Here is a 22,596-nt window from a genome sequence, read left to right on the forward strand (position 1 = left end):
AGGTGGATGATAAGGTGCGAGGAGTTGACAACGGCCATAAGTGCAGCGATGATCGCAGCGGGCTCCATGCTCGCAGTGCTGTGGCGTCCGCGCTGTCACTGACCAGAAAAGTGCGCGAATAGATTTCTCGCAGGCGCTTTCAGGGAGGGAGGGTGGGAGTGACATTTGAATGACGACAGTTACCCAAAACCACCCTCAACACATTTTTCCCCCAGCAGGCATTGGGGGCTCTACCCAGCATTCCAATGGGAAGCGGGGACTGTGGGAACTGTGGGATAGCTGCCCAGAATGCACAGCTTCCAATGTCGACGCTTGCCCCGTTAGTGTGGACTCACAAAGTTGAATTAGTGTCCTTAGTGTGGATACACAAATTCGACTTCATAAGGTCGAATCCACAAATTCGACCTAAGTTAAATCGAACTACTCTTGTAGTGTAGACATACCCTAAGGGAAGATCCAGCAGTTAACAAGAACACCACAAATGGAATTGGTTACATATAAGCAATGAGACTAAATTAACTTAACTGTAAGAAACGTCATGTTTAAACCAGTAAAAAGAAATGTTGAGCAATGCTAGCACTGAAGTCACCAAGGTTTGTAATTGCTCTGGAATTCTAAAAGGAGAAATATAAAGGCTCCAAGTATGTACTGAGCTACCTTAAAGACTGAAAGAGTAGCAGCCATGTAAGTCTGCATCCGCAAAAAAAACAGGGGTACTTGTGGCACCTTAGAGACTCACAAATTTATCTGAGCATAAGCTTTCATGGGCTAAAACCCACTTCATCTAGTCTAGTGTGTGTTTTATTTAGGGGATGTTCTTATTAGGGGGGGAGGAATATGTTGTGTATTTGGTTGTCATGGTTTTTGTTCCTATGGCAACTGAGTTAGATTATTAGGGGATAGCCCAAGCGGTTTTGGCCGGTTGGGTGAGCTCTGTGTCTGTAAATAAAATGGTAGTTTTGTTAGCTGTCTGCTGTCTGGCCTCAAGTGATTTCTTCCTAAACCGGTTGCCCCCAAGGATATAACATTTTCCATATTCTTAAATGAAACAACAATGTGGACGTACCCCACAGACTGGCCACAGACACTGTTTGTATGACGCCATGATGACAAGCCAGAGGGGCTTCAAAATAGGTGGGGGAGAGTAACTGCAATACATGAACAATAAATGGCTCACATGTAGCACTGAGCACTATGGAGACTCTGGGCTGCTCTGGGTTGTGGACAGACCTTAGGCAGCCTGAGTAATGCAGCTGTAAGGTTACTCTAACTCTAACATGTAAACCCCAGATAGTCCAGAATCAGGGCAGCACAGAATTTTCCTTTCTCCCATGTCAGGGTTGTGCCATGTGCTTTGATCCGGCAAGGTCATTAAACAGCAGCTATAGAAAGAAGAGACACAAATATTCTGTTTACACAGTGATGTCTCCCCTGTGGCATTCTGAACTTACTCAATTAATGCGACAGCAACTCCGAAAACGATAGCACCTTCCAATTGGTCTGAAATTGCCGAAACAGAAATAGCTGCAGATTCCCCCAGCACGACTACAAGCAAGGGGGTTATTGATGGACTGGGTGAATCCTGCACAAAGAAAAAGAGTCTTGATTTTCATTCACACATAAATGTAAACAAGGACTGTAATTGCAGCATGACGGACATTTCCCATTAGGTGAATTTCCAGTTCACTGAGACAAGACCACGTCAACCCAGTTATCTTCCTGTGCCCCCTTTCACTAGATCTTTGATAATATAGAAATGTCTGAAGTTCTGTGCCCATTCAATGGCTGCTCCTAAGAACTGAGCAAAGTGATTTAATTCAGGAGATCTGCTGGTTTCCTAGTTGCACCCTTCAGAACTGTAGCACTGAGCATGGGAGTCCTTCACAGCCCCACAGCTGTACAGGATGGAAAGCAGGCAGCTGTCTGCATCACCAACTTCTAAGGCTGGGTCAATGGTTTTGCTGCCACGGTTTTGACTGTTTCTGATTCCAAACACTGATGTACAAGGCAGTATACTCAGTGGTGATTGGCTGAGCAGGGTTAAACCAGCTCAGCGCTGGGTTGGGTGATGAACTTTTAGAATGAGAAGGGTTTAAACAAGTGCCTCCAGTCAGAACATCTGATTTTCAGTGAGACTCGGCACTTGGGAATACTAACTCAATGACCAATTGCCAATCTTAGACATTCCAGACAGGCTGGCCCTTATGAGAATGTGGCCCAAATGTCCTTTAGGATATTAATATTAGACTATTTGAAACTAGATTTTAGCTGTGCTTTTCTTAAAGTATCCACTGTGACATTCTCCAGGGTAGAAACTGGACCACTAAACAGCCATATTCCCTCAGTTCTCCAACCTGTGATACCTCCTACACTGCTCCGCTGTGAAAGCAACCACTTCTGGTCCGGCTCATGCACAACCCGTAGCATGGAAAGTCACTCCCAGCTGAATTATAGGAAAAATTCCAGCAAGACATTTCTGAATTATCCTGCAGAGGTTCACCAGCCAATTCTGAGATGCAATATAAAAAATCATGGCTTTTTTCAGAGTCACAGCTTCCCAGGATGGAGTCCCTCATCCTATAACTGTGGCCTACCTTCTTTGTTCCTAGGTACATACATTTAGATTTAGCTGTATGATTGTTAACTTGTTCCCAGTTTAACAAATGATCCAAATCCCTCTCTATGAGTGCCTTGTCCCTTAATTTTTGTCACCTGCTAACTTTATAGGTGATGATTGTATGGGTTTTTTTTTTCAGGTCTTTTATAAAAAGTTTAACTAGTATCATGGCAAGAACCAATCCCTGTAGGACTCCACTAGATAGAACCTTGGTGATAGTATTACAGGCCATAGTTCAGCCAAATCTGACTGGATCTTAATAGGAACTTTTCTAACCCCAGCATTATTCTCCAGTTACATGTGAAGTATCTGCTGAAAACCATACAATTCTTTTGAAAAAAAAAAGCTGATAAAATTTGGATACAGAGTTTTTAGAAATCTTAATACAGACTCACAATTGTCCTTCTATATTTTCCCGTCATTTCATTAAGATCTTACCTGGAGAGCTTTGGAGCACCAGGAAAAAGAGAGCAAAGAGCAGGTAGAGAATCTTCATGGCTGAAGTCTGGCTGGGAGCTCAGTGCTGCTGGAGAGAAGACACTGCAAGATAGAGAGGAGATGGAGAGTCTGTATTTATGGGCTACCGGGGATTGTGAAATACTGATCTGTTGAAATCTTTTTTGAAACATGTCACATTTACTAAATTTGTGCTGCAATCTGTTTATAATTATCATCATAATTATAATTTATACAGCGTCATAAATATTCCTGGAGAATTTCAGGGTAACACAGTAGTCAAGTTCCTGCCTTGTGGAAGTTACAATATGAATATTTACAACTAGCAAACATCTACTGCCTGATTGAAAGCTCTCTGAAAAAATGGAATTTGTTTTGTACAATATTTAATCAATATTTTATTTGTATTTAAGGAAATTTACTAATTTCATGCTTTATAACCCATTCCAAAGAGTTTAAAAATCCTTTATAAGAGAGAGTTATGAGAAATAAAGTGAATAACGTTATAAATACGTTGTGCCAGGAATCCATGGATTTTTTTCGGTATATCTCAATTGAGGAATTTTACACTTAGTGATGGTAGAAAACCATGAGGTTTCCCTTTCTTTTTTCCCTCATAACTAGCATCAGCCTTAACGATAAATATCTAAAGTGGAAACAAAAAATGTTGCTGCATCAAACATGGGGAAACCAGTGGCATTTGCAGGTGCCAAACACCTCTCAGGATTTGTCTCATTCTTTCAGGACAGAGAGAACAAGAAGTGATTGGGCTTCAACTGCAGGCAGGGGAAGGTAAGAACATTTCTAAGGGTTCTATAGAGCTGTATAACACCTTCAAGGTCCAGAGGGATTCATTCTAACCAGGGTTCAGAACCTACAAAATACAACCCCCCACAAAGCTTCACAGACACCTTCACAGACCACCTCCCAGTCACCTTCTTCCTCTTTCCCCCCATTTCCTCCCATTTGGAAGCACCAAATAGAAAAGTGGAGGGGAGTGAATGAAGAACGAGAATCCATGGGGAGGAGGACATCCACAGGGCAATGAGGAGCTGTGACAGGGCAGTGAGCTGTCCCTCTCTTCTCCCAGTCAGTGCATCTATTTCAACTGTCTCTCTGTTGTTGGAATGTACTCGTCTTCTCACCTGCTACTTTCTTCACAGAGAAAGGTCAAGGGGTGTGGGGATGCATCATCCCTATGCTGCCTTGGTGGAAAGTTACAGCAGCAGCACATCAAGAACAGAGGGGTGAGATAAAGTTGTTATGAGAAAGTTGGGAGCTAGCCCGAGGGAGGCAGACGCCAGGTGGCCTGGCTGGGATCGGTTTCAAGGTGATAAACAAAACCATAATCAGATGGATTGCATGGGAAATGGGAAACCAGTGAGCAAAGGGCCATGCATGTGAAAAGCGTGTGTATCGGACAAAGAACCAATCAGCAGCAATGTGATGTTGGTGTGTCTGACGTTTGCTAATATGGAGAAGCCTATATAATATGATGCATTGTACACAATAAACTATATTGCTTGCAATCATATTGGTTGTTGTGCTTTATCCGGCCCGCATGTAACGCAACAAAGGGGCACTGGATGTTTCTCTGCTGAGGGGGGACACGAGGAGCAGGCTCATCACCCTGACTGCCACCTCACTCCCGTTATTTCCCTGATGTGTTCTTGCCATACACAGAGAAACTAGATAAAAACAGGTGGAGACAAAATTGAGAATTGCTTTATTTTTTCTTCTATGATTTATAAATATACTGCGATTAAGGGCACAAACTGTGTGCTACTGTGAGTTTTAAAGACGGTATTTGATTCTATTGATCTAGACAATCTTTGGGCAAAATTAAGAATTATGAGTATCAATCTAAGACTCCTGAATATTTATAGACTCTTCACCAGAGTGATGTGGGTCGGGTAAAGCCAGGGTTGGGAGAATACCAGGGATGCCTTCTAGCACTTCTTGCTATTAATTTACATACTAATGATGCGGTGGATGTTTAAAGGAAAATTAATTTTCACCTCCACACATTAAAGGTAGACGTCTCTCAGTGTTTCTCTATGCTGATGACGTGGTTGTTTTATCACAAACTCCATGAGGCATCTTTTAGCTGTTATCTCAATCGTCCTCTTATTTAACTTCCAAGACCTTGTTCTCATTTATAATGAGACCAAGTCATGATTTCTGGGAAGAAGCCTCCGCGAACTGAGCGGGAGATAGGAGGCCACCCTGTAGAACAATCTCTGCTTTGACTTATTGAGGGATGAAGTTTCATGATTCAGGCAGCTGGTCCCCTTTTCATAAAGACAAAACAAAAGGCCCTTAGCTCTGCTCAAGGGGTTCTGTGTTTTACCTGCTCATACGGTGGGAGCAGATTTGCCCCTGTGCTAAGAATTTTTAATGATAAAATAATATTGCAGATGCTCTAAGAGCATGTCTACATCATAAAAAAGGAAAAACTGGGAATGGGCCATGGCAGCAGACTCAGGCTTATTGTGCTCCGGTGGTTTCATTGCTCTGTAGACTTCTGAGTCCGGCTGCAGCCCAAGCTTTGGGACCGTCCCACCATACGGAGTCATAGAGCCCAAGCTGTAGCCACAGTCCAGACATCTACACAGCAGTGAAACAGCCCCACAGCCTGACGCCAGCCACGGGTGTCTTGTCGCTGTGCAGACATTCCCTTTGAGGTCAGATTTGGAGCAGGGGATCAAATTTCAGCCTTATAGATCAAATATGCTGCTGTAGCTCTTGCAGTGTAGACATACCATAAGTATGGCAGCGTCTAATCCTTAATACTCACAGCTCTGCTTCCCTGGTGAAAAACTAACCGTTATCAGGGGTACAGTTGTTCTACCTCATTGAGCCTACTTGGGCTCCCAGTGAGCACTGACTCCATTACAGAAGCCTTGGAAATTTCCTTCAGTTTCCCTGGCTACAGCTGAGGCCCAGTCACTTCTCATTCTCTTTATCAGTGATCACTGATATACTGTACCAAGGCATTTGTTTGTAATAAGGAAGCTGCTACGCTCTGTTGATATATTGTGAAACCAATGAAAAGTGAAAACCTGTAAAGTGAAGCCCAATGAAAGCTTGTAAGTGCTATTGGCTATTTCGCCTGATGATCCATTCTACTGGCATTTCTGAAGAGATCTCATAACACAGGTAGCCATCCTTGTAAGTAGCAGATGACGTGTAGAGATTAACCAGGAAAGAGTACAGAGAGGAGAGTTGTTTACTTTTACTGTGCCATTTATGTTACCAGTATTATTAGTGAGTGATGTCACATGCCACCTTTTGCTTCAGGTTACATGTCAATCTCTGCCCCAGTATTTGCCCTAACTGGTCAAACTCCTCTTGGGGCAGGGCTATGGGTCACCCAACGGGCTAGAGATAGGCACAGAATCCAGGTTTCCTGTGTCCTAGTCCTGTGCTCTAGCCACTAGGCAACACAGTCTACCCTGCTCATACATTAACCCCTTTTCCCAGTAAAGACAAGTCCCACTAAGTCTGGTCCCTGAAATGTTCATCATAAGGGCTGTGAGGAAGACATGGGTTCAGGGCAGGGGGAAGGGCACTGAGAGAAGAAACTGGTTTGTGGAGAAAAGCTTGAGGTAACTTCAGGGGCACCATTTCAGGTTTTGGTGTGCAGAACATTAACCATGATTCCTGGGACTACTAAGGAACCTGAAAACTCTAGATTTTGCATATAAGGTGGTGGGCCCACAACCAAAAAATATAGGGGTGGGGGGAGGTCAGCTCAAAAAGTTTGCAAACGACTGAGGATGCAGGCAGGGGGTAACTAACGGCTGTGTGCAGCCATGGAGGTAGCTCAGGTTCCAGGTGGGGATGTACTTCAGGGGCCAGGCAGGAGGTTGCTAGGGCCTGTGTTCCTGGAGGGGTGTAGTTCAGGGTGCAGGCAGGGGGTACGTAGGGGCAGAGAGGGGTGTAGCTCAGGAAGCAGGCAGGGGGTACGTAGGGGCAGAGAGGGGTGTAGCTCAGGAAGCAGGCAGGGGGTATGTAGGGGCTGACAGGGATGTAGCTCAGGATGCAGGGAGGGGCTGAGTCCAAGAAGGTTCTGCTGCTGCAGGCCCAGCCATACGCTCAGTCCCTAGTTGGCACAGTGGGGGCAGCGCTGCGGATCAGTGGCTGGGGTGAGATGCGTGCGCTGCCCACCCACTTCCGCAATGGGCAGGCGGAAGGGAACACCCCAGCATCAGCTCCCATCCTGTTCTACGCAGCATATCTGCAGGCAAGGAGCGATACTAGCGGTGGCCCCATCGTGGGGGGTGGGACAGCATGGCAGAGAGGGTGGGGAGAGGAAGGGCAGCACCTTCCCTTCTGCTGCACACAAATCTGGTACAAATCTAGCTGGGGTTGGGGGAGGCCTTTCCTAAATGGTGCCCCTGGGGAAACAATATTTTGCTGCTGCAAAGATATGCAAAGCAGCGGTGAGCTCCATTGTTTCTCCCTCTCCATGGCAGGACCCCATGTGGCTGCCTCAGTTACACCCTCACTTGCAACTTTGCTCAGGTTTCTAAGCCTGGGTCTCTGGGATTTGCGATGCCCTTCGGGCTCTTGCATGGGAGCCTGCTGCACAGGGCAAGGTCTGGACACTCAGGCACAAGAGAAGGGAACCTCATGATGGGGAGGGCTGGGAGGCGAGGGGAGCAGAGGGAGGGTGGACATGCCATGGAGCACTGATGTGGGCATTACACACCATGCAGCCGAGCTGGGACTGAACCCATCTCCTCTGACAACAACACAAACAAAACGGCTTTGTCAGAGGACCAAGGGAAAGGTCACTATTTAGCCACATGAGCTCCCTGAAACATATAAATATGTATGTCCCCTGGTCTAGGAACACCCCTGGGTGGATTTCACATACGGCAGTGACCATTTATTTTATTTATATGTAATTAAAATAAAAGAAGGAAGGGATTTTTATGGAAAAGAAACAGTAAAACAGCCCCTGTGTGCAATAAAAACACTCACAGGCATGTTTGCAATACACCACAACCAGCAGCTACTTTTATTAAAAAGAGAAGAACAAGCAATTAGGGGGGACACAAGGGCTCCCTTGTGGATTTTTTCCAGCTTGCGAGATTCTTTGCAGCCCGGAGGAAAAGCGTCCAAGGATTTTAGAAGCAAGGCGTTGTCTGCCAGATTCCCAGAGATCCTGCATTGACAATCTCTGCTGCCATCACTCACCCTCCCTACAGCAAAAAGGGAAGAAACTTTCACATTCTATGTTTATAGCCATTAAAACAAGGACAATATAACGTTGCATTTCAAATTCAAGATAGAGCAGGAATTTCCCCATCATTTAATAGTGTGTTGAGATGTAACTCCAACAGACATTGCCCGACATCGGTAAGGATTGAATCTGAAGCTTCTGGAGTTTAATGCATGAGCCTCTACCATATGAGCTAAAAGCCAACTTCCTCTTAGCTAAGGTAGTAGAACAGATTCAGTCTATCTATTATATTTAAACGTGTACTGGCTGGCTTCTGAAGTAAATATGCTGGACTTCTGAACATGGATCTCCCCTCCCTTTGCCCCTAACTCTCCAGTAAAGGACTCACATTCTCATTTCCTTACAAGAGTCCTTCCTAATAAAATTCTACACAGTTAAAGTGACAACAACAACAACAACAAAAGTCCCTGGGTGATTAAAAAAAGAACCCTGGCAAATTACCGGTAAGTATAAAAGCGGCTAGAAATATGATGTACAATATCATAGAAATGTTCATCAAACGTTCCATTGAGGGAATTAATCAAAATTGTGAATTTTAAAAATATTTACTATCTCTAAGATATATATTAAAATAAAACCAAAAATATGTAAGATGTAGAACAATGTGACTCAGGTCTGTGTTTAGTTTTCCTTTCCTTTTTGTCCGTAGCTAAAACTAAAACAATAAATATTTAATTAGAGGATAAATAAGTTATTCTTAAAGAATGCCTGGACTATTCTGTCTGCCAGCTCACGTAAGCCGAAAGCCTGACCCTATTCAGATAGTACTTCCCTATCTGATGATAATCTCTGTACATATTCAGTGAAGTAGCCAGGTATGTAGCAGTGCAATTGCTACCACGGAGCTCCTCTCTTCATCTCTGCTACCTCAAAACTGCCTCTATGGTAATTTAGGCTTGGTCTACAGTAGGAAATTTGGTTGGCGTAACTATGTAGCTCAGGAATGTGAAAAATACACACCACTGAGTGACACAATGAAACCGACATAACCCCTTGTGAAGACAGCGCTAGGTTGATGGGCGCATTCTCCCATTGAGGCACATACCAACAGTCGGAGAGCTGTATTGCCTACACTGATGAGAGAACCCCTCCTGTTAGTGCAGGTAATGTCTTCGCTCAAGCACTTTGGCTCAGCTGCAGTGGTGTTTCTGTGCCACTGTAGCAGTTTGGGTGTAGAGAAGAAGCCCAAACTGTCTGGGAAAGCCTCTCACCCCTCCCAACTTCCTCTGTGAGTCCTGTCCCTGCTGTGACATTAATTTGAGCACGCTGGGCACCTTGTACAAGGATAACAGGAAAGTTAGGAAGAAGAGCACAAATAGAATTGGCTACAGATAAGCAATGAGACCAAGTTAACTTATCTGTAGGAAATGTCATGTTTAAACCAGAAAAAAGAAATTCTGAGCAATGCTAGCACTGAAGTTACCCAGGTTTGTAACTGCTCTAGAATTCTAAAAGGAGAAATGCAAAGGCACCGAGTATGCACTGAGTTACCTTAAGGACTGAAAGTAGCATCAATCCTTTAAGGCACTAGTGCTTATTGAATTGTATTGCAGAGTGAGCATATCTGATAATATACGTGTCTGACCCACTGGTCAGTGTGTGTTATGAATTCCCCTCGATGGAAGCTGTGAGTTGGTTACAGGCTCCATCTAGAGACTGGCTCTTTTGTTCAATCTGAAGACACTTGAGCATTTAGCTCTGGAGGGCTCTGGGTCAAACCACAGAGTCCTAGTCCCAGAATGCAAGGCAGCGTTCACACATGTGCTCAGAAGTGTCTTTTTCCCACAAAAATACACAGGAGCAATTTTATCCTCAACACGGCTCCCCATGTTTGTAGCTTATGCCTCAGGTAGTTATTGAAAATAGGATCCTTCTGTCAGTCACTGGAGGAGCGACATAACATTTCTAAAAGGCTTAAAAGTATAAGTGTCAATCAGAAGCGGTGTTGCTGGTTATTCTAATTTTTCTGTGACAGATGTGATGATTTTATACTGGGATACAACACACACACACACTTAAACATAGCTCCATACTTGTACATGTTTCTTTTGGTAAATAAAGCATTAATGTTGTAAAAGCAGCCATTTTGATCCCATAGGAGACGCATCCCCCATACTCTCTCCTGGGAAATATACTTTACTCCTTCCCCGTTGTTTTCCATATTCTTAAATGAAACAACAATGGGACGTACCCCAAAGACTGGCCACAGACACTGTCTGTATGACGCCATGTTGACAAGCCAGAGGGGCTTCAAAATGGGTGGGGGAGAGTAACTGCAATACATGAGCAATACATGGCTCACATGTAGCACTGAGCACTATGGAGACTCTGGGCTGCTCTTAGTTGTGGACAGACCTTAGGCAGCCTGAATAAAGCAGCTGTAAGGTTACTCTAACTCTAACATGTAAACCCCAGATAGTCCAGAATCAGGGCAGCACAGAATTTTCCTTTGTCCCATGTCAGGTTAGTGCCGTGTGCTCTGATCCAGCAAGGTCATTAAACAGCAGCTATAGAAAGGAGAGACACAAATATTCTGTTTACACAGTGATGTCTCCCTTGTGGCATTCTGAACTTACCCAGTGACTTCTACAGCAACTCTGCCTAAAACCACAGCTTCCAATTCGTCTCAAATTGCCGAAACATGAACGGCGGCAGGTTCCCCGAGCACGTCTACAAGCAAAGGAGCTATTGATGTACTGGGTGAATCCTGCACAAAGAAAAAGAGTCTTGATTTTCATTCACACATAAGTGTAAACAAGGACTGTAATTGCAGCATGACGGGCATTTCCCATTAGCTGAATTTCCAATTCACTGAGACAAGACCACGTCAACTCAGTTATCTTCCTGTGCCCCCTTTCACTAGATCTTTGATAATATATAAATGTCTGAAGTTCTGTGCCCATTCAACGGCTGCTCCTAAGAATTGAGCAAAGTGATTTAATTCAGGAGATCTGCTGGTTTCCTAGTTGCACGCTTCAGAACTGTAGCACTGAGCATGGGAGTCCTTCACAGCCCCATACCTGTAGAGGTTAGAAAGCAGGCAGCTACCTTCATCACCAACTTCTAAGAGTGGAGCAGTGGTTTTGCTGCCATGGTTTTGACTCTTTCTGATTCCAAACACTGATGTACAAGGCAGTATCATCAATGGTGATTGGCTGAGCAGGGCTAAACCAGCTCAGCACTGGGTTGGGTGACTGGAACTTTCAGAATGAGAAAGGTTTAAACAAGTCCCTCTAGTCAGAAAGTCTGATTTTCAGTGAGACTCGGCACAGACATTCTTGTGAAGATTCAGCACTTGGGAATACTAACTCAATCACCAATTGCCAATCTTAGACATTTCAGACAGGCTGGTCCTTCGGAGAATGTGGCCCAAATGTCCTTTAGCATATTAATATTAGACTATTTGAAACTAGATTTTAGCTGTGCTTTTCTTAAAGTATCCACTGTGACATTCCCCAGGGTAGAATCTGGACCACTGAACAGCCATATTCCCTCAGTTCTCCAACCTGTGATACTTCCTACACTGCTCCGCTGTGAAAGCAACCACTTCTGGTCTGGCTCATGCACAACCCCTAGCATGGGAAGTCACTCCCAGCTGAATTATACGAAAAATTCCAGCAAGAGACTCCAGAATTATTCTGCAGAGTGTAACCAGCCAATTCCAAGGTGAAAAATAAAGTCACGGCTTTTTTCAGAGTCACGGCTTCTCAGGATGGAGTCCCTCATCCTATAACTGTGGCCAACCTTCTTTGTTCCTAGATCCATGCATTTAGATTGTTAACTTGTACCCAGTTTACCAAGTGATCCAAATCCCTCTCTATGAGTGCCTTGTCCCTTAATTTGTGTCACCTGCTAACTTTATAGGTGATGATTGTATGATTTGTTTTTGTTCATGTCCTTTATAAAAAGTTTAACTAGTATGATGGCAAGAACCAATCCCTGTAGGACTCCATTAGGTAGAACCTTGGTGATAGTATTACAGGTCATAGTTTAGCCAAATCTGACTGGATCTTAATAGGCACATTAAAGGCACCTTTCTCACCCCAGGACTATTCTCCAGTTAAATGTGAAGTATCTGCTGAAAACCCATACAACTCTTTTGAAAAAACAAAGTTGAAAAAATTATGATACAGAATTTTTAGAAATCTTAATACAGACTCACAATTGTCCTTCTATATTTTCCCTTCATTTCATTAAGATCTTACCTGGAGAGCTTTGGAGTACCAGGAAAAAGAGAGCAAAGAGCAGGTAGAGAATCTTCATGGCTGAAGTTTGGCTAGGAGCTCAGTGCTGCTGGAAAGAAGACACTGCGAGATAGAGAGGAGATGGAGAGTCTCTATTTATGGGCTACAGGGGATTGTGAAATGCTGATCTGTTGAAATCTTTTTTGAAGCATGTCACATTTACTAAGTTTGTGCTTCAACCTCTTTATAATTATCATCATAATTATAATTTATACAGCGTCATAAATATTCCTGGAGAATTTCAGGGAAACACAGTAGTCAAGTTCCTGCCTTGTGGAAGTTACAATATGGGTATTTACAACTAGCAAACATCTACTGCCTGATTGAAAGCTCTCTAAAAAAATGAAAAGCCTCCCATTAAATTGAAATGAGAATCCTTTTGCAGAGAAGAATTTGTGAACACAGCTATACCTTGGAAGCATTTATCGTAGGGCATGTGCATTTGTGTATTTGTTTTGTACAATATTTAATCAGTATTTTACTTGTATTTAACGAAATTTACTAATTTCATATTTCACCCATTCCAAATAATTTAAAAATCCTTTTTAAGAGAGATTTGTGCCAGGAATCCATGGATTTTTTGCTGTATATCTAAATTGAGGAATTTTACACCTAGCGATGGTGGAAAACCAAGAGGTTTCCCTTTCTTTTTTCCCTCATAACAAGCATCAGCCTTAATGAGAACTATCTAAAGTAGAGACTAAAAATGTTGATGCATCAAACGTGGGGAAGCCAGTGGCATTTGCAGGTACCAAGCACCTCTCAGGATTTGTCTCATTCTTTCAGGACAGAGAGAACAATATGTGATTGGGCTTCAACTGCAGCCAGGGGAAGGTAAGAACATTTCTAAGGGTTCTATAGAGCTTTATGACACCTCCAAGTTCCCTGGGGAATTCATTCTAACCAGGGTTCAGAGCCTACAAAATAGAACCCCCCGAAAAGCTTCACAGACCCCTTCACAGACCAACTGCCATTCACCTTCTTCCTCTTTCCCCCCATTTCCTCCCATTTGGAAGCACCAAATAGAAAAGTGGAGGGGAGTGAATGAAGAATGAGAATCCATGGGGAGGATGACATCCACACGGCAATAGGGAGCTGTGACAGAGCAGTGAGCTGCCCCTCTCATCCCCCAGTCAGTGCCCTCTATTTCAACTGTCTCTCTATTGTTGGAATGTACTAATCTTCTCACCTGCTACTTTCTCCACAGAGAAAGGTCAAGGGGCACTGGATGTTTCTCTGCTGAGGGGGGACACTAGGAGCAGGCACCTCACCCTGACTGACACCTCCTGCCTATTATTTCCCTGTTATGTTCTTGCCATACACAGAGAAACTAGATAAAAACAGGTAGAGCCACAAGTGAGAATTGCTTTATTTTTTCTTCTATGATTTATAAATATACTGCGGTTAAGGGTACAAACTGTGTGCTACTCTGAGAGTTTTAATTATTTGATTCTATTGAACTAGACAATCTTTGGGCAAAATTGAGAATTATGAGTATTGATCTAAGACTTCTGAACATTTGGAGGCTCTTCACCACGGTGATGTGGGTCGGGTAAAGCCAGGGTTGGGAGAATACCAGGGATGCCTTCTAGCACCTCTTGTTATTAATTTATATATTAATGATGCGGTGCATGGTTAAAGGAAAATTAATTTTTGCCTCCACACATTAAAGTTAGACTTCTCTCAGTGTTTCTACATGCTGATGACATGGTTGTTTTATCACAAACTCCATGAGGAATCTTATGGCTCAGTTGTCCTCTTATTTAACTTCCAAGACCTGGTTCTCATTTATAATGAGACCAAGTGATGATTTCTGGGAAGAAGCCTCCGCGAATTGAGCGGAAGATAGGAGGCCACCCTGTAGAACAATCTCTGCTTTGACTTATTGAGGGATGAAGTTTCATGATTCAGGCAGCTGGTCCCCTTTTCATAAAGACTTATGAAATCCAGATATCTACGCAGCAGTGAAACAGCCCCACAGCCTGACGCCAGCCAGAGGTGTCATGTCGCTGTGCAGACATTCCCTCTGAGGTCAAATTTGGATCAGGGGATCAAATTTCAGCCTTAGAGATCAGATATGCTGCTGTAGCTCTTGCAGTTTAGACATACCCTAAGTATGGCAGCGTCTAGCCCTTAATACTCACAGCTCTGCTTCCCTGGGTGAAAAACTAACCGTTATCAGGGGTACAGTTGTTCTACCTCATTGATCCTACTTGGGCTTCCAGTGAGCACTGACTCCATTACAGAAGCCTTGGAAATTTCCTTCAGGTTCCCTGGCTGCAGCTGAGGCCCAGTCACTTCTCATTCTCTTTATCAGTGATCACTGATATACTGTACCAAGGCATTTGTTTGTAATAAGGGAGCTGATATGCTCTGTTGATATGTTGTGAAACCAATGAAAAGTGAAAACCTGTAAAATGAAGCCCACTGAAAGCTTGTAAGTGCTATTGGTTATTTCGCCTGATGATCCATTCGACTGGCATTTCTGAAGAGATCTCATAACGCAGGTAGCCATCCTTCTAAGTAGCAGATGAAGTGTAGAGATTAACCAGGAAAGGGTACAGAGAGGACAGTTCTTTTGTTTTCTTTTACTGTGCCATTTCTGTTACCAGTATTATTAGTGAGTGAAATGACTTTATGTTGCAGTATGATGAACTATTATCTATATCTAAATCTCTCTCTCTCTCTCTCTATATATATACATAAGTATTGATATGTATATCGATATATTCCCTTTAAAATTCAACAATCCCTACCAGACCCCACGAGACATATACCTCATCAATGATTCCTTGTTTACAATTACACTTTGATACCTATCAGTTAGCCAGCAGTTAATCCATTTAATGTATGCCATGTCAGTTTTATATAATTTTTAAATCCAAATGTCATGTGGTACCAAGTTCAATGTCTTACAGAACACTAAGTCTATTGTATCAACTATATTCTCTTCATGACCCATACTGGTATTCTCATAAAAATATATATTAAGTTAGCTTGAGAGGATTCTTTTCCATTAACCCATGCTGATTGGCATTAATTCTGTTACCTGCCTTCAACTCTGTATTAATCCTGTCTGTATCAACTACTCTGTTATCTTTCTTGCGATTGATGTCAGATTTATAAGCCAGGGCTCTGTTGTGGAAATCCCCATATAATATTTTAATTTTCTATATAGTTTCTAAAATGGACATTATGCTGCCACATCAAGTCCCAGCTTGATCTTATCTCTCTGCTATGGACTTCTAGGAATAAAGCAAATAGTATAGAAGAAACTGATAAAAGGTGAAGTTGCTTCACAAGTGAGTGAGAGTTTGTGGTTAGCTCCGCTAGCAACTGTTGTTGTTACTCAATCTAACTCCTCTGTGAGCCATCTGCTGTTAGACATGTTTTAAGGGCTTAGCCCTAAGTTCTGCAAAGGATTCTTGATCATCCCTGGACATAGATCACACTATTAAAAATACTAATAACTTGGGACCAAACCCTATGTGTGTGTTTGTGTATGTATGTGTGTGTGTGTCTGTGTGTATTACTTATGCACCTTTTTCATACAGTTTCATTAATATTCTTAATGTCTGTTTTTTTATTTTTCCTATTTTTATGCATCCATCCCATTACAGAGATGTTTCAAATCCTTGAAAAATGACCAAATAACCTTCATAATATTGAAGATACCACGAGTCATGAATGTATGTATGTGGGTGGGGGCATCATGTGGTGTATAAGAATTGAATATTATCCTTTTAAACTGCTGGGATCACTCCAGTCGGCTTCCGTGTTTCCTACTCATGTAGCCATCAAAATTGTTTGAGCAGAAGTCTCCATGGGAAGCCAGGCCTCGTATTTTTGTACCCAGTAATAAACACAGTTCCGTTGAATGCAGCGGGGCCTGCCTGGTTTTCCTGTAGCCTTTTTGTGTCATTGAGAGCAAGGGCACAAGAGTCCCATTTAAAATGACTTTGACAGTCTTTGCCATGACAAAGCCGGGATCTGAACATGACCATAGTTGATGGAGATCCCAGCTGATCAGCAGAGCTGGCTCCAGCAGAGCTCAGTCTTCATGTAGGCTCCTGTCCCTCCCCCTGAAGATCCATCAGTCTCTCTGTGGATTGGGATGGCAGCACCGCCCCCCCCCCCTTGGGAGACTGCTGAAGAGAGGAGATGGAGGCAGCCAAGCAGCCTACAGAAAGAAGGGAGGGAGAGGCCATTGTTGCCCCTCTGAAAACACCCGTGAGGCAGGGGAGATTTGGGGTTTGGGGATTGGGAGTTAAAGGAGCATGAGGTGGGTTGAAGGAGAAGAAGGAGGGGGTGTGATGAAGAGGAAAGAGACATGCGGTGGGAACAGGGGAATCAGAGTCACATAGTGTGAAAATTAGAGGGGATAGAGTTACATGGGGGGATCTGGGTAACTGGGACATGTGGGGTGGGACTGGGCGGGACTCAGAGGCACACAGAAGGGATTTGGGGGGCACCAAACTGACCTGAGCTGTCTGGATACCAGTGTGGAAGAGAAGGGGGAGGACTGTGTGGTGGAGGTGCTGACAGCGAAGCAATGAGCAGTACAGAGGGGACATACAGTGCAGAGAGCCCAGCACAGACACCCCTTGGTGTTTTCCTTTAGTTCTTCATTGTAATAATAAGACCGGAAATCTGGCTGCCATGTGGTACATGGAAAACTGTGTTAAAATACAAACTAACTCTTCACGTCTGGAAGGGGTATCCTGATCCCTCTTGCAGGCTATGAGGCTCAGAGGGAGCTGTGCAAGCTGTGTTGTTGGCCTAAAGTAAGGTGGCGTGAATAGAGCCTCTTTGTTTTAGGGAACAGCCTGCTTTGTCTCTATCTGCTTTGGAGTTCTTTTGTGGTATTGTTCTGAATTCTAAGAAGTAGCGTTACATTGCAATCTTCCAGCAAGATAATTTTTATGTTTTATCTCTTTTCCATTTGTATGCCATGAAAATAGTACCATGGAGCAATGAGACGGGGTTATACATCAAGCTGTGAGAGAACCTGCTTCTCTTAAAAACAACAAATGAAATGAATTAGTAACAGTGGTAGAAAATAAATACTGATCTGTCCATGTGGGCGTGTAGAAATACAAACAGTTGCATTGACCCCGGTGGCTCAATCACTCATGTGTGGATTTAACATTCAAGAGGGATTCATGTTTTTATTATTTAATCTCCTTTCATTTAAAGATATGGATTTCCAATCAGAAGGACAATAGCAGGTTCCCACCCCTTCCACCATGACAAATGTGCACTTGTTAGTTTTGTGTTTTCACAACAACTAGGTTTTATTATAAGTGGGGGAATCAATCTGTTTCTGGGTGAATAAAGTGTCCTGTTTGGATTTCCCCAGATCAGAAGGTACTTCCCATCCCCAGTTTCATCCGAAATGTTCTGACCATCTCTAATAAGCACCTTTTCCCCAGTAGAACTCTAGCCCCACTATAGGGCTACACTGCTGTACTTTATGGGAATTAGAGCAACTTAGTTCTAGCAGTAAAATGTCTCTGTGCTTATATAATTTGCACATGAGCTGAGAGGGGTTGCAAGCACTTTGGAGCATGGAGTTATAATATAAAAGGACCTTGCTAAAATGAAGAATTGCTCTTAATAAAATATAATGGAATTCAATGAAGTACTTCTCTTAGGAAGGCAAAATTAAATGCACAACTGTAAAATGGGGAATAACTGGCTAGGTGGTGGAACTGCTGAAAGGGATTTAGGGGGTATAGGTGATTACAGATTAAATATGAGTCAACAATATGATGCAGTTGTAAAAAGGGTTAATATAACTCTGCAGTGTATTAACACAAGTATTGTCCTGCTCTGCCCAGCATTAGCGAGACCAGATCTGGAGTGCTGTGTCCAACTCTGGGTGCCACAGTTAAAGAAGGATGTGGCCAAATTGGATAGAATCCACAGCAGAGCATCAAAAATGGATCAAAGGTTTAGAAAACCTGACCTGGGAAGAGAGGTGAGGATACCTGGGCATGTTTAGTCTTTTGGAAAGGAGACTGAGGAGGAGGAACCTAATGGCAGTCTTCAAATATGTAAAGGGCTGTTATAAAGAGGATGGTGATCAATGTGACTCAGGTCTGTGTTTAGTTTTCCTTTCAAACACATTTTTGCCCATAGCTAAAAACATTGTTCTGAAGGTAGGACAAGAAGTAATGGGCTTAATTTTCAGCAAGGGGGGTTTAGGGGAGATATTAGGAAAACTCTCTAACTAAATTAAACTCCAGAATAGGCTTCCAAGGGTGGTTGTGGAATCCCCATCATTAGAGATTTTAAAGGATAGGTGGAGTGAACACAGAGGCATATTGTTTGATCAAACAACACAAGACCGATAGGCGAACAAGAAGTGGCCCGCAGAAGTAAGTTGCTGAGCAGAGCTAAACCAATAAATGTTCGTTATATGTCCCAAGATGTTTTGCACAAACCACTGTGGCCTAACATGTCCTATGCAAACTGGGATGGCTCAAGATGTTTTGCACAAAGATGATGGAATTTCCCAGAGAGAAAGTTGCAACAATTCCAACGTTCAAATTGAGGTTGGACATTTCAAATCTTCACTAGAACCATGGTTAATTTTCTGATTGAGGTCCCTTTCAGCCCTACATTTCCATGGTTCTAAAAGACTTTAAATAAAGAATCTCTCCTGACTTCAAAATTGGCAATGGGAAGTGGCCTGCAGAAGTAAGTTGCTGGTCAGAGCTAAACCAATAAATGTTCGTTATATGTCCCAAGATGTTTTGCACAAACCACTGTGGCCTAACATGTCCTATGGAAGCTGGGATGGCTCAAGATGTTTTGCACAAAGATGATGGAATATTCCAGAGACAAAGTAGCAACAATTCTAACATTCAAATTGAAATTAGACATTTAAAATCTTCACTAGAACCATGGGTCACTCTTTGATCGCCCCCCTGCAGTTTTACCAAGTAGAAACCAAGCCTTCAGAGTCTGTATAAACCAGGCTGTTCTGGTCAAAGTGTCAGTCACTGAAGCAAAAATATGTGGCTGAGAGAGACAGCAAGTTGGGCTGCTATCATCTGGCTAGTGAGAGCCCCCCTCCAAGTCTGGCAACTGCTAAAGTCACAGCATGAAGTCAGATAATCCCCCTAATAACTCTTCCTTTAAAGTACAAGCTAGACAGATGCCTGTGAGATCCAGAAAGAGAAGAACGCAGCTATCATAACCACTTGAGTCAATGAACTACCTGAATGGTGTTTCTAACTATCTTCAGAAACTACTCAGGGCTCCAGGGAAGCTATGCTGAAGAACGTTCTGTCCTGCAATTTTAATGGAGAAGTAGCACTAATGCATGTGATTTATTTATCGAAATAAAAATGTGGTAATTTTAAAAATATCGGAGTTAAAATCAATTGAGAGGATAATTTCAGTTATCCAAATTCCCTTTATCCAGACATACAAGTTATCCAAATGAACAGTGCGTCCCCCCTGTAGGGCTCAGTTAGTTAATCACCTGCTCACTAACTAACATTATGGCTGTGAGAACTTTGATTTGGGAGGATTTCTGGAATTAGAGATGGGGACAGCAAGAAAAGGGGTTGGAAATGAGGGAGAAGGTAGGGGAGGAGAGAAAAGATGGGACAAGGAAGAGAGCGAATAGGTGAAGGGGAAAAAGGTGTTAAGATGAAGACTTAAAGGAGAAGTGTTCAGGGAGAGAAAGGAGAGGAGGTGACAGGAGAGCAGGGCAGGGAGCTGAGGAAGGAAGGGAGGCAGAGAGGAGGGTAACAGCTGTTGTCACACCTGTTCTCTGGTGCTTCAGTCTAGGACACTCTTACAGGTGATATGTGTACAACATCTTGCTTCTTTCCAGATATGGAGCAGCAATATTAATTGAACATTTCTGTCCTTTCTGTATCATTATTATGTTTTTACCATCCCCATGGAGTAATGGGCCTGTACCAGTGTTAGAATCTCTTTTGTTCCTGAAATACTTAAATAAAACTCCTTGTTCTCCTTGGCCCTACCACCATGGAGTCCACCCTGATCTCCTGAGCTTCACTTATATTTCTGCAATTCATTACTGCTAATTTCTATTCATTGCTATCTACTTCTGCTCTTCCCCAATTTTTTTTCCTAATTTTTGCCGTTATTTTCTTTGCAGACTGATACCGGGGAGACAAACACACTGCACTCTCTTCTGGGGAATCTGCTGTATCGCAAGCACAGCCGGCTGCACTTTAGTGGCAATAAAACAAAGAAAATCATAGCAAGACTACAGCTTCTGCCTAGTTAAGGCTGTGATAAGATAAAATATTTTAGGGTCCACACACAGGAGGACCTCAATCCAAAGGAGGAGCCTGGGGTCCTATGCCTAATCGAGAAGGCTACCCCATTGTTGAACTCTTTGCATATACCCTGAAAGCATGGACTTGAATGTGGGACCTGGCTGTAGGGCTGAGTCACTGAAGGGACAGAGCATTGCAGGGAAAGGGGAGCACCTGGAAAGAAAAGAGCCTGATGTACCCTTGACCATGAGATGGTACTTCGGTGAGTGTTCCCCTTCACAATCCTCCACGTCTAAAGAGTACATTTAAATAATAACCCCCCAATCTGTGTGGAATTTCTGAAGCGTTGTCCAGTGGCCAAGGTTAGTTTCAGGGAGTCTTTAGGGTGGCGCTGGATAAGGCTTTTGGTAGATCACTCAGGGTTTCATCTTCATCATAGTTCTTAAGATCATCACATCCGTCCTGCCTTTCCCTGCTCTCCTTTCCAGAGAGATTCCCAGCAGGTCCTACCATCTCCACTCAGACTGAGGAGAGCTGCCCTTCATACCCAGCAGGCTTTCTTAGCAGCCTAGACTTCCCATGATTGCTGGACTACAAGTCCCAGAATTCAAGGGATTCCCCTGGGTTCACCCTAAAGGAGAGTTATGTCATGTCTTTGTTGCTGCCTGCTGTCTCTGCCAGGGCTGGCTCTAGGTTTTTTGCTGCCCCAATCAAAAAAAAATTTGGCTTCCCCCCCTCTTTTTTTTTTGGCTTTTACACGTTTGCACATTGCAATGTTTTTTTTTTGTTTTTTGACTGTTTAAAATTTTAAAAAATGAAAACAGACAATTTGTAGTTAATAAAAAAACCCCATTTCCTACTAGTGCACTCATTTAACTTTAAGCATTGAGAAATGTTTGAGAAATGCTTGTCTTGGTCTAATCAACTGTGAATAATTTACATTCTGAGTCCAACTTTTCAGTATAAGTGAATCTGACTTTTCTCAAAGCTGTATGTGTGTTTGAAAGAACAATTTTTCCTATTTTCTAAATATATTCTCCTATTCAGCCCTTTTTTTTACCAAATATCAGAGGGGTAGCCGTGTTAGTCTGGATCTGTAAAAGCAGCAAAGAATCCTGTGACACCTTATAGACTAACAGACGTTTTGCAGCATGAGCTTTCGTGGGTGAATACCCACTTCGTTGGATACAAGACTTTCCTTAATTACTTGCTCCATTATCTTCCCTTGCACAGAAGTTAAACTAAGTGGTCTGTAGTTTCCTGGGTTGTTTTTATTTCCCTTTTTATAGATGAGCACTATATTTGCCTTTTTCCAGTCTTCTGGAATCTCTCCTGTCTCCCATGATTTTCCAGAGATAATAGCTAGAGGCTCAGATACCTCCTTTATTAGCTCCTTGAGTATTCTAGGATGCATTTTATCAGGCCCTGGTGACTTGCAGGCATCTAACTTTTCTAAGTGATTTTTAACTTGTCCTTTTTTTATTTTATCTTCTAAACCTACCCCCTTCCCATAAGCATTCACTATGTTAGGCATTCCTTCAGACTTCTCAGTGAAGACCGAAACAAAGAAGTCATTAAGCATTTCTGCCATTTCCAAGTTTCCTGTTACTGTTTCTCCCTCCTCACTGAGCAGTGGGCCGACCCTGTCCTTGGCCTTCCTCTTGCTTCTAATGTATTGATAAAAAGTCTTCTTGTTTCCCTTTATTCCCATAGCTGGTTTGAGCTCATTTTGTGCCTTTTCCTTTCTAATCATGCCCCTGCATT

At 42.9% G+C, this 22,596-nt stretch overlaps 1 long non-coding RNA gene across 1 annotated transcript; it reads left to right on the forward strand.

Annotated features, from left to right (window-relative positions):
* The first annotated feature begins 13,382 nt into the window (after window positions 1–13,382).
* LOC123367564 lies at window positions 13,383–21,146 on the forward strand. Its single transcript, XR_006578531.1, has 3 exons — window positions 13,383–13,676; window positions 13,776–13,912; window positions 20,709–21,146. It is a non-coding gene; the product is annotated as an uncharacterized LOC123367564 (long non-coding RNA).
* The last annotated feature ends 1,450 nt before the right edge of the window (window positions 21,147–22,596 follow it).

Source organism: Mauremys mutica, chromosome 3 (assembly GCF_020497125.1).
Source record: "Mauremys mutica isolate MM-2020 ecotype Southern chromosome 3, ASM2049712v1, whole genome shotgun sequence".
Taxonomy (NCBI): domain Eukaryota; kingdom Metazoa; phylum Chordata; order Testudines; family Geoemydidae; genus Mauremys; species Mauremys mutica.